At 38.9% G+C, this 13,239-nt stretch overlaps 1 protein-coding gene across 8 annotated transcripts in view; it reads right to left on the bottom strand.

The window, feature by feature from the left end:
- The window catches only part of LOC131685359 (low-density lipoprotein receptor), a 993,025-nt gene that overhangs the window by 77,283 nt on the left and 902,503 nt on the right, over nt 1-13,239 (bottom strand). The window lies entirely within an intron of this gene.

Raw genomic sequence — 13,239 nt, forward strand, 5'->3', positions numbered from 1 at the left:
ATTCGTTCTGGAGCAGTGCGATTTTAATGCCATTATTTGTGCAATATGTAAAAAGTACGAAGGAATCTGATAATAGACACGAGCTGAATCATTATCCGCCTACAAAACGTAAAGAGTTGCAGGATTTTTGTACTTGTTTCCCTTCCAGCATATTTTTCAAAAAACTTGGATTCAAATTTGGAAGCTCGCAATACAAATAAATAGATTATGATATCAACACACAAAGAACCGAAAGATAATGGGATTATAAATTTAACATGCCAAGAGACCAAAGAATAACGAAGAAAACTGAAATCAACAGACCAAGAGGCCAGGATACCAAAAGATTAAATGGTTCAGAGACCCTGAAACAAAGAGTCCAAAAGGCCATGATACCAAAAGTCTAAAATAACAAGAAATCACAAGGCCTAGAAACTAAAAAATTCCGAGACCAAGATAACAAGAAGTTCGAAGACATTGAGACTAAGAGTCCGCGAGTTGTACGTGAGACTAACAGGTAAAGAGAAAAAGGGAACAAAATATTAGGAAATCATGATACTTAGATTAAAATAACAGGAGAGCAGTAGTAAGTTCAAGAGCTACAGAGCCCTTAAGAACATGAGGTCAAAGAAAAAAGTTTTTGAAGCATATTAACTTTGAAATTGAACAGTTTTCATATAGGTCCATCAGAACTTCAGTCACAATCAGATGTTTCAAACCAGGCTCGATGTGAGGGGGTTCAGGGGAAACTGCACCGGGGCACTTGTCCTTTTTGGGGACACGGCCGCAATTTTACCTGAAAATAATACGGAAGAAAATTTTCAGAATGGCAAAACCTATAAGCAAACAACGCAGATCACATATCCCAGGCAGATCCTACATGCAAATTTTGTAGCCAGACGGCCCACAGCGGGAAAATATGCGTAAAAGCTCAAAACTCGTCTACTACAGCCAACTCTCACAATTAACCAATAATGAAGGGACAACCGCTCCCAAACCAACAACTAGCACCAATAAAGAAGTCAATACCGATGAAGACGGATTTGCAACAGCGATCTGTAAGGACAAGAAACAAATAGTAACCTTTGACCGTAAACAAGCAAGAAAGCAGTACCGAGGATGCCACCAACGTGAATGATAACACGAGAGAGCGCAAACTGTGGGGGTCGTTCAGCTTGCCTTCTCTCGACGGATAAGGCAACTAATGCTTCACCGCCAAGGAAAAGGATCTCAACACGTAGCAAATTGCGTCAACAAGATCTAGCAGCCCGACATTCTTAGTATTTTTTAGTTTTAGTTTTTGTAAATACTTGAAAGATCCACGGCTCAGTTGTGCTAACGCATAGAGCCGTCTCAAATAAATCTTTAGATAAAAAAAAACTAGAGAAGTATCATAGCATTTGCTACAGCATCTGTCTACCGTATTATTCTGGCTGTATGCTGTACGGTGCCTAGAAAACCATAGAAGCGGACGACTTATACAACGAGGAGGTACAAATGAATTCTTGTAAGAATGTCGGGATACAGTCATAATTCGTTGGTTGGGCCACAGCCTATATCTAACTAACGAATTTAATTCGCTAGTTGGACTGACTGACAAATGTCAAAAACTCTCCACAGAAGACATCAGTAGTGTAAAAGATTATTAGATAGATTGTCAAAGTCAATTTGACATGAGATTTTGACGTTCAGATGCTTTTTAGTCCAACTAGCGGAGGTCCAACTAAAAAGCGGTCCAGTTAAAAAGTGTCCAACCAGTGAATCACGACTGTATTCAATAAAGCTCGACAACATATCGAAAATAAACATTCTTTTCAAGAAAGTGCGACGAGACTCTAGTGATTATAGGCTGCAAGACGGATGGGTTGTTCCAAGAGTTTTCTTAAAGTAAATTGTACAAAGCTTCTTTGAACGCACTTCAACCAATTACTTTGAGCATACTCCGAGATGATTCGGACCAGTGCGCAGTTTATAGATTTTAGTGGATTAAAATCCGTCAAATCATGTGTTTCGTTTCAGAAAGTCTAATATTGCAATTCCCTTCGCCGTCATTGCTTTTATGTGGTCGGCGAAGTGAAGGTTTCTGTCCAATAAGATTCTCAAATCACGGATAGAACCCACTCTCTCGATGACACAGGCTTGAAGGGTATATTACCGAGCACCCTAAACATACCACTTTACATTTATCGAGCTTGATCTGTGTGACATGCAGTAAGCATCACACCTCCATATTGGTTATATCACCTTAGAATACAGCAGAGTTGAGTGCTGAGGCTATTTAACGTAAGATTTTCAGATCCACAGAGTAAAGTAGTATTCCAAATTTGATGCGGGTGCAGAGGTCGTTGATTAATAGAAGAAAGATAAGTGGCCCTAGGTGACATCCTTGAGTGGTATCGGTTGGCGTTTTAAATACGTTAAATGCGTTTGAGCGTGTGGTGCCAATTTCAACAAGAGCGGAACATTCGGAGAGGTAAGATTGCAGCCATCTGAAGAAAATCCTAGTCGTTCCGGTTTCATAACAGCAATGTTGTGAGCCACTTTGTCGACAGCTGAAACTAAAAAAAACTTTTGCCCAATTCGAAGTGGTGAAAATTTTCTTTTTTTTACAAATCGGTCATGACGTTCGCATGCAGCGTACATCGTATTGTAGATAAACTTTTCCAGAACTTTATCACATAACACCATTGCATTCATTCTCCTTAAATTATTATATGACGAAAGCGAGATTTACAAAAAAATATTCTTGAGAATATAAGATTCGTTTGTTAAACTGAATATTTTAAAGGGAATAATCTACTCCGTAAGGCCGAAAAAATCAAGACTTTACTAATTGATAACTTATCTAACTTATCATATACTACAACAATTCAGAAGCTATTTCAAAGTATTTGTGAAGCCCAAGACAATCGAGCCCCAAATATGCATGCAAACGATTAAATGAACGTTGCAATGGGGAATATAATTCGTTTATGCAATCTGGTATCCGTGTTTTTTCTTCTTTTCAATTTAAGGGTTGCTTAAATTTGAATTAATCGATTTAACCGAATCAACACACTTGAATTTTCTTCTAAATGGAACTAAAATTTACTCTAAATGCAACTAAATCTACTGAATACTGTTTTTGTTTGTGTTTTTGTATTTAAGATGAATGTTTTCTTGAAAAATACATTGTGTCGAGACAGAATGGCCATTACGGGCTAAGTGTATTGCTCTACACTTTTCGAAATGTCCCGTAATGTTCGCTTTTGGAAAGTAAAACAATTATTAGTGGAATAAATTGAGTGTAAGATGGCAGAAGTTTACAGCTTACAATTTCACCATGTCCGACATAGCGTATTGATAATATTCTCAGATCATTACCAAAGCAGAATATTTACTTTCGTAGACAAAATGTATCACCTCGTAGAATGTGACAATGCAAAGTTAGTATCCCTGTATATATGGGCGATGACACAATCCGGGTACGAATACACCACCCGCTTCGAATTTCATTCCAAATCGATATGTCTTCAATAGGCCGCCAGGATTTACAGTTACCCTCAAGTTCAGGAATCAGTAGCGACTGGCTCAAATGGCACGTTCCCCATGATGATCGGAGATTTGTGCCTTGCCATGATTTGTCTTTTCGTCATTTCCCTGATTGGCATGATTGGGGAAGTGGTAAGTTTAGGGTTGAGGAAAATAACGACACAGAGAATATAAGCAATACGAAAATATGTTTCATTCCCACTGGAATAAAAGACACCTCGATTTGCGGATACATCAACACCCCCGAGTGGATATTGAGATAACAGAACAACAACGCCCCCGAAGAGATATTGCCATCCAAATTCGGCTTAAACCGATTTAGGTTTATAAACTATCATAGTGACATTTAGAAGCCATAGCTCAGTTTATAATCCTTTTTCGCTAGAAATTCCAGAGAACGTTCGTCAATACTGCAAAACTACTACTGTATTTTCTCTGTAGCCGGTTCTCAGAGCATTCCAGCAAACTGCCCACGAACCAGGATTATGGAACTCTAGCCTCATCAAAACAACAGTACTCTTCAAACATTCCTTGGGATAACACGGAATGTAAAGGAATACCTTATTCTAGTGAAGGATATAGAGTTCGACAATAAAACGGAAGTCCCCTGGCTTCTCACTTATCTCCTCCACTTTCTATTTCAGCCAGGTACAGCTTTGTTCGTTATTCGGAGAGAACCAAACAATACCATACCTAGCCAAACTCACTGGAACTGGGAATGAATGAGTTAAGAGGGATAGAAAGGAGACACCTGTGAAGACTCTTAATAGATCATCCTTCAGCGCAATCGAAAAATGACCTTTCTCCAACCTTGCTTGCACTCGATAAGTATTGAGATTCGAAGGCTCTATACAATGAGCCGAAGCGTTGTTGAAGATAGCACCTTTGCGGTTCTGCTTCTTTTCTTTGATTTTGATCAATTTGCTTCCCATTTTAAAGGATTTAAAAAGAGCACGTTTCTCGCAACTACCAGTAATCACACCTGATGTGGGAAGTGACTCAATTTTCGATTCCCCGAAAATCCAAAAAGGATCTACACGCATTAACGGTTTCATCAAAACGAGTGGTAATTTACAATCTAGAAAAGTCCACACAATTAAATCCTATTTTTTCTACCACTAATTTAAAATTCAATTATCACACGGTAGAACCGCAAGAGGTTGCTACATCTTGGGGTTCAAATGATCACAGACGATGTACTTATGATCAGATAACGACGGTTCGAGCCAGTTTGCCAACTCATGCGTAATACAGTCAGAGAGTTACTTCTAACACCTCTCCTCTGCCAGATAGTGCAAATGTTGGGTGATTTGCTACATTAAGTCCATCAATTCGGTGCTTCTCAAAATTGATATCTTAGCTGCCTCAAATTTTGTGGTGGGTATTTGCATCACTACCGATTATGAGTGGAAACCCATTTCTACTACAGTATGATACAACCGTTTTGAAATCATCAGAAGGTGATGATTCATTATGCGGTGAATGTGCTGAAAAATAGACGTATTGCCTGTTTATGTCATAAGCCGTCACATTGACTGTGACAACACAAATATCACGAGTTTGAGGTCGGATAAAAGATATGCATCGATAGCACTATTCACAAGTTTACATGCACGAGGTATTCAGCGTGGATTTGTCAAGTTGAAAAGTACATAACCATGGCTTTTTGTTAACCGCTTTGGATTCCACGGAACAAAAAGGTGCCGAAATCAATTTGTCTGGCAAATAATCAACGTAGCAAAGACGGCGACGGTGGTTGAGTGGTAAGCGTGACCGCCACCCATTCCAGTTGATCTCGTTTCAATGCCGGCCGACGTCGTTGAGATTTTTTCTGAGGTGAAAAAATCTGTGATCACGTCTTCCTTTGGAAGGGAAGTAAAGCAAGCAGTTGGTCCACGATCTATGAGTTGGTGGGTCCGATATCTAGTTCAGATGGTGGAGTCACACGTCTCTGGTGAATAATTGCATCCCTACACTGAAAAAAATCCAAACGTTAATTCTATTTGCCTCAAACCACTTAAAATCCATATGAAGAAGAAATGCTAATGTTATCACGCGCACACATAGGGGAACATGGGGAGACTTGACCAAGCGCAAAATTCTATTTTCGGCTGTGACGTCTTCTATTCGATTCTTAATTTTTTTTCAAAAATATTTTTATACTTGTTTCGATCCCTTAAGGTAATTTTGAAAGTTTGGGGTAAAAAATCATTTCCTTGCAGAAAATATTACGTGATTAATAAATTTGCATTAAATGATGTAATTTTTTATCAAACTTTGTATCTACTCGACTACTAATTACTATTAAAGGACTAATATACCATCTTAATCCTTGTGAATCAGTGAAATGATTTTACATAAACTGGAACATTGGAATAGTTATTACTAGAATTCGCTTGAAATTGAACGCAATAACTAATGTTGGGGAGATTTGACCAAGATTTTATGGGGAGACTTGATCAAGTGGCGATCAGCTGAAGAAAGATACAAAATTCCTAATATTAATTATGCTTCGGTATCTACTGTTAATGTTAATCACGCCATAAAAATATCCCACCCCAAACATAAGTCCTTATATTTTAAAATTTGTAAGCAAAGTTAGCAATAGTAGGACTGATTTCGTGATTTTTATATTTTCTACTGCTACCTAAGGATCTCGACAATAGAGAAAAAATAACTACAGTATGTTTTATGTCATTATTTTTTGTCATGATTTTTCAAAATTCTCTTGGTCAAGTCTCCCCGCAATGGGGAAACTTGACCAGAAAAAACGATCACTGAAAAACTTTTGTAACTTTTCAAAAATTAAATTAAAAATTCTGCAAAAAATCATGAAGACGCGCAATAACTTTGTGCCTTATATCTGAATGATTTTTGGGGGATTGAAGGCTTTTTTAGAGATTTATGCAGTTTTAGCTGAAAACCTGGTCAAGTCTCCCCATGTTCCCCTACCTTCTATGTGTCAACTGTATAAACTATGTATGCACACACACAAGTTATATGTGCGTATTGTTATAGAATCGGGTTTTATGTGCCTTATAGTTATGAAATGTGAATATAAGATTAATATTTCTTGTAAATACACACATTAGGTTTATATGCCAGCAAATAGTGTCTATATGCCTTCGCTAATTGCAAAAATCTATGTGTAAAATCAATGGGCATAACGTTTACATTTTTTTGAGTGTATACTTACTAACCAATACCCTCCTCCCGTGATACTTGTGGAGTGCACAGTAGTGCATACGGCCTCTGGCAAAAGCAAGTATTGGACTAACATCCCTTCCCTTTCCTCCCGCGATCTCTGCGGATCTGAGAATTTTCGTGCAAATGGTTTTCGTTAATTTCGCGAACTGATTACGTGGGGCTTGAAGGACGAAATTTTTTTTACTCTGTTTCGAGCCTAACAGCTGTCAAATTGTTTGTTTGAAGTCAGGTTCCAGCCTAGGTTATGCTCCACTCGAACTGAAAATCTGAAAAGAGCTGAAAAGCTGTTTTGCGAGAACCCAACTGAGTTCCATGAAAAACGCTTGTTTGAAGCAACTAACCTAGGTTCGTTTCTAGGTTCTCAAGCAAAAACGACGTCAATTTCGTTTCACGCTAAAACTACATTATGTATGCTTTTTCTAGAGTGATCTGTATTTAGGAATAAAACGTGGCCTCAAAGCAAAGTTATATAAGTTAATACTTTTTTTCATCCTCCTAGAGCTCCTAAAAAATCTACTAGACGTTGTGAAATTGACGCAACCATTTAAAACAGGATCGAGGTGTCGATTTAAGCCCATGCTTGTTGAATTGATGTTTTCAGCTGAAGTGCTGTATCGAATTGTGGTCCATTTGTAAACGCACGCTAAAATAAAATATCGCAAATGGTCTCTATTGGGTTTAAATAAAGGCAGCAGGTCATTCCAAGACATTGATGTTTCGTGAGGTGAGAAAAGGTTTTGTTCTTTTGAGGAATGTATTGCGGTATTATCCTGCACAAAATCCAGGTTTCTCCCTTCAAGTTATCACCAAAATCAATCATCAAGTGATTTTCTCTAGTGGCGTCTAATGGAGACACTGCTTGTGTTCCATTATAAACAAGCTTGTAAAGCGTAAGGTCCCGCAAGAACAGCTGTTCTGATTTGCCGTTCAGCCCAGCGAAATCGAAAAATAGTTCGAGTTGGTAAGCCTATGCGATGCTATATTTCTCCCTAAGGGCAGTGGCTCTTTCCATTTAGCATATGGAAGGAAGTATGACACCACTCAAGAGCTATGCAAAGGATTGATTGATCCAAAAGATTGGAGATCCTTGGATTTAAAATACCAAAAAAAAAAAACAACTCCGTACCAAAATAGTCTTATCCATGCCTGAATTACTATCTTGTTCCAATTTTTTTCTATCGTCAATGTCTTTTAAAGAATTCGTTTCCCAAAAATCTTCGATTCCTTTTTATCTACATGCTTGTAAAAAAATTGCTCTATCAGTCTTTTAATACGGTTTTTGATATTTTTTGAAATTTCAGTATACTTTACAGTAGTATTTCCGCACTGTCAAATCTGAACAATAAATAGGGTGTGATCTGATCACGAATCTGGTCCTAATTCTATTTCGTTTTGTTTTCTCTCTCATTAAAACATCATTTCTGTTTGCATCACATAATTTTTTATGACACAAAGTTGGTAACGCCCACTAGCACGTCAGCCCTACAGCCCGACGTTGGGTGGTTTGATTTTAATCATAACGTGGAAGTTGTCATACTGCAGTGGTCTCGTGGCTTTGACCGACACTGTACATGCTAAAATTTGGTTAAAAAATTTAAACTATCCGAATCTGATAAGTAGGGAAACTGAATCGGATTCTGCTAGATTCAAGATAAAAATCGTTTTTAAAATTTTCTTCGATTTTGGCAGTCGCAATCAACGAATCTTTCTTTCGGAATGTTGACCGCTCACAACGGGTTCAATTTATACATTGAACAGCTTTAAAAAAAATGCACACTACATGTAGATTCAGCAATTAAATGACCTGATCCATGTCATTTACGGATTAAAAAGGGGTAACAGCTGGCGCTACGAATACACAAAAAATAATTCCATTATCGACATTCTGAACATACCGGGCGTGTTGAATTTCTCATGATTGCCGTATCCTACCTTCCGCTGCATTTTTTTTTTCGTTGCTGTGTTCGCATCCCAACCTCCTCACGTCAGCCAGCGCAGCTTCCAATCAACTCGGTTCTCCTCATGAACACATAATCTGCACCCACAACAACAAAAAAAAACACGCTATCAAACGAGGACGGAAGCACCTGACTCCGCAATAAAAATAATCCTCTACCTTGTTTCACAGTCCAGTCTCGTTCGTGCAAAATTTGTTATTTAACTCCATCAAAAAAACATCAGCAACTAACGCCACCATGAAATAGGTATAGATACAACATACTGCACACCGCACCATAAACACAGGCCGCGCGAGTCCGTTTGATATTCTGACGACACGGGAGCACATCGAAAATGCCAGTTTGATAGCAACTTGATTGCTGATTGCATACCTAATTGGGGCTCGTTTGACATCGAATATTTTACTCGATAAACAGGGATTTGTCAGTTGGCAGGGCTGTGTTCGGGTCACCAGCGATCAGCTATACTGCCCATAAACGCATAAGAGTCCCATGTTGATTTTTGTCGGAAATGAGTTATCCGTTGGATTGTACCACTGAATCACACTGCACAAATAAGATTACCGGGTTTGTTCAGAAAATATTAAAAAAAATACCAAAACATGGTTGTCCCATCCATTTGGCTCAATGGATGGGACAATCTTGAACAGCGTTTCTCGGCTTGCTGTTTTTCAACATGGGACTCTTATGCTGTTATGGGCAGTATAGGGGTGCTGAAACTGGTAAGTCTGTCGTAGAATGAATTGCGGGGTAGAATCTGGTGTTTTTTTTATCTGTTTGCTGTTAATTGGATGTGTTTGGAAAAATTCAATTTAAAATAATATCCTGCGAATGATACGTCCATGTCAGTATGGTTCCATCGCTAATATATCACTTAACTAGTCCGAGCCAGATAAAATCTAGCAAACTCTACATATATGTAGTATTTATAAACAAACCATAAACGTCTCCCATCCCTAATAGCTGATCTCAATCCGCATCGTTAATTTTTTTGCTTTCTTTCCTGAGTGACAGACATGACATGGTTTCGCTCAACCGGACCCGAAATCGAACGGAAGCTGCTCGGTCAACCGTCGAAAAGCCGATGGATTTTCAGTCTCCTTCGACTGGTAGGTACCATTCGACAAAGAAAAAAATAAACAAAAACAATGTGATTTAATATACCATATAGGTCTGTTTAATTCTATCTATTTTTATTGTCTAATCCGCTAGGAACAAAAAACGAAATAGGATAAATAATTGCACTATTATCTCTGTCAACGTCGTCGGGCGTCTTGGACACCGTCGCAGTGAACCATACCGAAGAGGGCCTACTATTTATTTGTTAGCCTGTGATTGATCGAACGGTGGTCCAACCAGGATCAGCAACCGCGCGCAAGCTTTGCTTGCCTGCGTAAAAGTGTGTGTATGTCAAATAGGATCTGAAATGTTTTTCTTTTGAATGTTTTCTACTGTAATCAGACGAAAATTGATTGCTGATTAGTTAGAGCAGGTGGAAACTTCCTTGATTTTTTTTCGCTTATCAAGACAACCGAAAGCGGGATCTTTGCACTGGTGATTAAAACGTTTTTGCCTTTCTCATATAGAAAGGTTATGCAATCACTCTGAAAAACGTCAACCTAATCCCGGCCCGGAGGGCCGAGTGTCATATCCCATTCGACTCAGTTCGTCGAGATCGGAAAAAGTCTGTATGTGTGTGTGTATGTATGTATGTGTGTGTATGTGTGTGTGTATGTGTGTGTGTATGTATGTGCGTATGTGTCAAATAATGTCACTCATTTTTCTCAGAGATGGCTGGACCGATTTGCCCAAACTTAGTCTCAAATGAAAGGTGCAACCTTTCCATCGGCTGCTATTGAATTTTGGATCGATCGGAATACTGGTTCCGGAATTACGGGTTTCAGAGTGAGGCCACACAGGAATTTCTCATATAAACTATAGGAAAAATTAAAAATAGAATTTTTATTTTTGATGTTAAATGTGTTCAAGGTGCATGAAACGTCGAGATTTGATGCAAACTCGAAAAAAAATTTGACGACGATTCACTTTTTTGGATTTTGGCACATTTTTGCCTTTCTCATATAGAAAGGTTATGCAATCACTCTGAAAAACGTCAACCTAATCCAAAATTTTTTTTCGACTCTCATAAGGTTTCTGGATTTTAACAGGGGCGTAGTTGATTGTTTACGGAGAGGGGTTACACCCCCCCCCCTTCTACTGTTCACTTCCCTCCTTTAAAAATCTCCTTAAATCACCCCTCAGACCACCACCCCATCCAGCCCTCATACCCCTCCCTTTCAACCCCATCATCTTTAAACCACCACTATATCACAAAGCATACCAATTTAAGCTCGGGAGTCGTTCGTTCATGGGACTTTCGCCCTCCTCACATACCCACCCCCGCATGACAAAATGAGTTAGCAAGCAGATAACATTGATCTAATGTTGATTAGGCTAATGGAGTATTATATTTTTTTTATTTCAAGTGTTTCACCGTCAACTCAAGTTCGTGGCTGGCATGCCATTGTGTATAAGTGAAAAGTGTACTAAGAATGTAATGGACATTTCCACAATTATGTTGAACATAAAAAGCCTCCGTGCCATAGTTTAGAGAAATGAGAAAGGCACAATTGCACCGCTAGGTGGATTAAAACAGGTTTTTTTTTTCAGTGATTTAAACGTTTTTTTCAGTCTGATGGAAATTACTCATTTTGATATTCGGCAATTTTTTTAATCTTAGACATGTACGTGATTAGAAATCATCTACCATACTTCATTAGTATTTTTTGCAAACTGATTCTTCAAAAATCCAAGTTCACTCTTCAAGTCTCTTAGCTAAATCGTTGGGTGAGTAGTAGATATCAGTTTGTACTAATTAAGTCTATTTCCACCCATCGAAGAAAACGATATTCTCCACTTTCTGCTTTTATAAGCGCAAAGCGAATGGCAAAAAACAGTTACTTTAATCTTGTGTGAATTACCTGAAGAACAAAGCAAACCGTTAAACTAATATTAAAGTATTTCTATCGTGGTGATCTATCGAGATGGGCGAGTTTCAGAAGCAGGAAGTGGAACTCCGGCAGAATACGGCGGCTTTTTGCTTCCAAAATTTCTGTTTAGAGCGAGTATTTAGGAATATTTACTGAAAATCTAAATAGAGTTTAGGCTTAAGGCTCATTAGGCAGTCCAGCCCCGGATCTCGCACAGACCAGAAGCTAAAAATACGCCGCTCGTTCACAGCAAAGCAAACGAATAAATTTCACCCGCGTCGCTTCGATGCTTCTAGATGATAGTAACAGAAAAGCCTCGTTTCCCTCATGTTGAGCGAGATAAGTTAATCGAATGAAAAAGTGCTTCCGCTAAGAGAACGTGACCGACTTTACGGAAACTCGATGGAGACCTATAGTGCGCGAGGTGATCCACCTACAACTACATCATACAAGAAATGTAGTACTGATTACGTTCAATATGCTATTCAAGGTAGAACACTTTATAGTGATGAACAACATGGCACACGACGTCGAATACGACAACATTAAAACGTCGAATACGACAACATTGTCCGTATATATGGACAAGGATATAACTGAAACTCGCCTACATGATTTGGCACCACGCACTACATTAGATAATTCATGTCCGAGTACATTATAAAATTCATCTCGGTATACGGAGAAGTGGAATCCGTTACGAATGACACCCGGAGAAACTTTTTCTCGGCATTCTCAACGGAGTTCGTATGGTTAGAAAGCAGCTGTACCAACATAATCCTTCTTACTTGACCTTCGAATGCAAATCTGCTCAAGGTATCGCCTACATTCAAACAACGCTATGTACATACCCTGGGCAGACGCTCAGTTGCCAGTTCTGCAACCAGATGGAACACTAGGGAAAACCATGCTCCAAAACTTCTAAAGCAAAATGAATCTACTACAAAACACGCAGACACACAGCCATCCTCTGCTAAACCACAAGCAGTCGGTTAAACAGTAATCTTCTATAAAGCTAAACCAAAATCCAGTACACCTAGCGAAAGGATTAACCAAAGCACAAGACGGATATACGAAGGTTTCTCAGAAACACAAAAATCATCAAAAAACAACCAACAGTGTAAACTAAAACGGTTCCAGCAACAACGACATGGACGAACACGAGAGCGAGTGAGAGGGCAGTCTAAACAACCAACAAGCAGTACGGTTAAGTGAATTCACCCCCGAGAAAAATTACACGCAACAGCAAGTAGTGCGCCCAGGATAGTCGGCCGAAATATTTTAGCCTTTCTTTTTAACGGAGACCCAGAGAGCCGAGTGACATATACCATTCGATTCAGTTCGTCGAGTTCGGCAAACGTCGGTGCGTGTGTATGTATGTGTATGTGCGTCTGTGTGTGTATGTGACCAAAAATGTCACTCATTTTTCTCAGAGATGGCTGAACCGACTTTGACAAACTTAGTCTCAAATGAAGGGTACAACGTTTCCATAGGCTGCTTTTGAATTTCTAATGGATCCGACTTCCGGTTCCGGAATTACAGGGTGATGAGTACGAACACGCAGAAAATGTCGA

This window comes from Topomyia yanbarensis, chromosome 2 (genome assembly GCF_030247195.1).
Source record: "Topomyia yanbarensis strain Yona2022 chromosome 2, ASM3024719v1, whole genome shotgun sequence".
Classification (NCBI taxonomy): domain Eukaryota; kingdom Metazoa; phylum Arthropoda; class Insecta; order Diptera; family Culicidae; genus Topomyia; species Topomyia yanbarensis.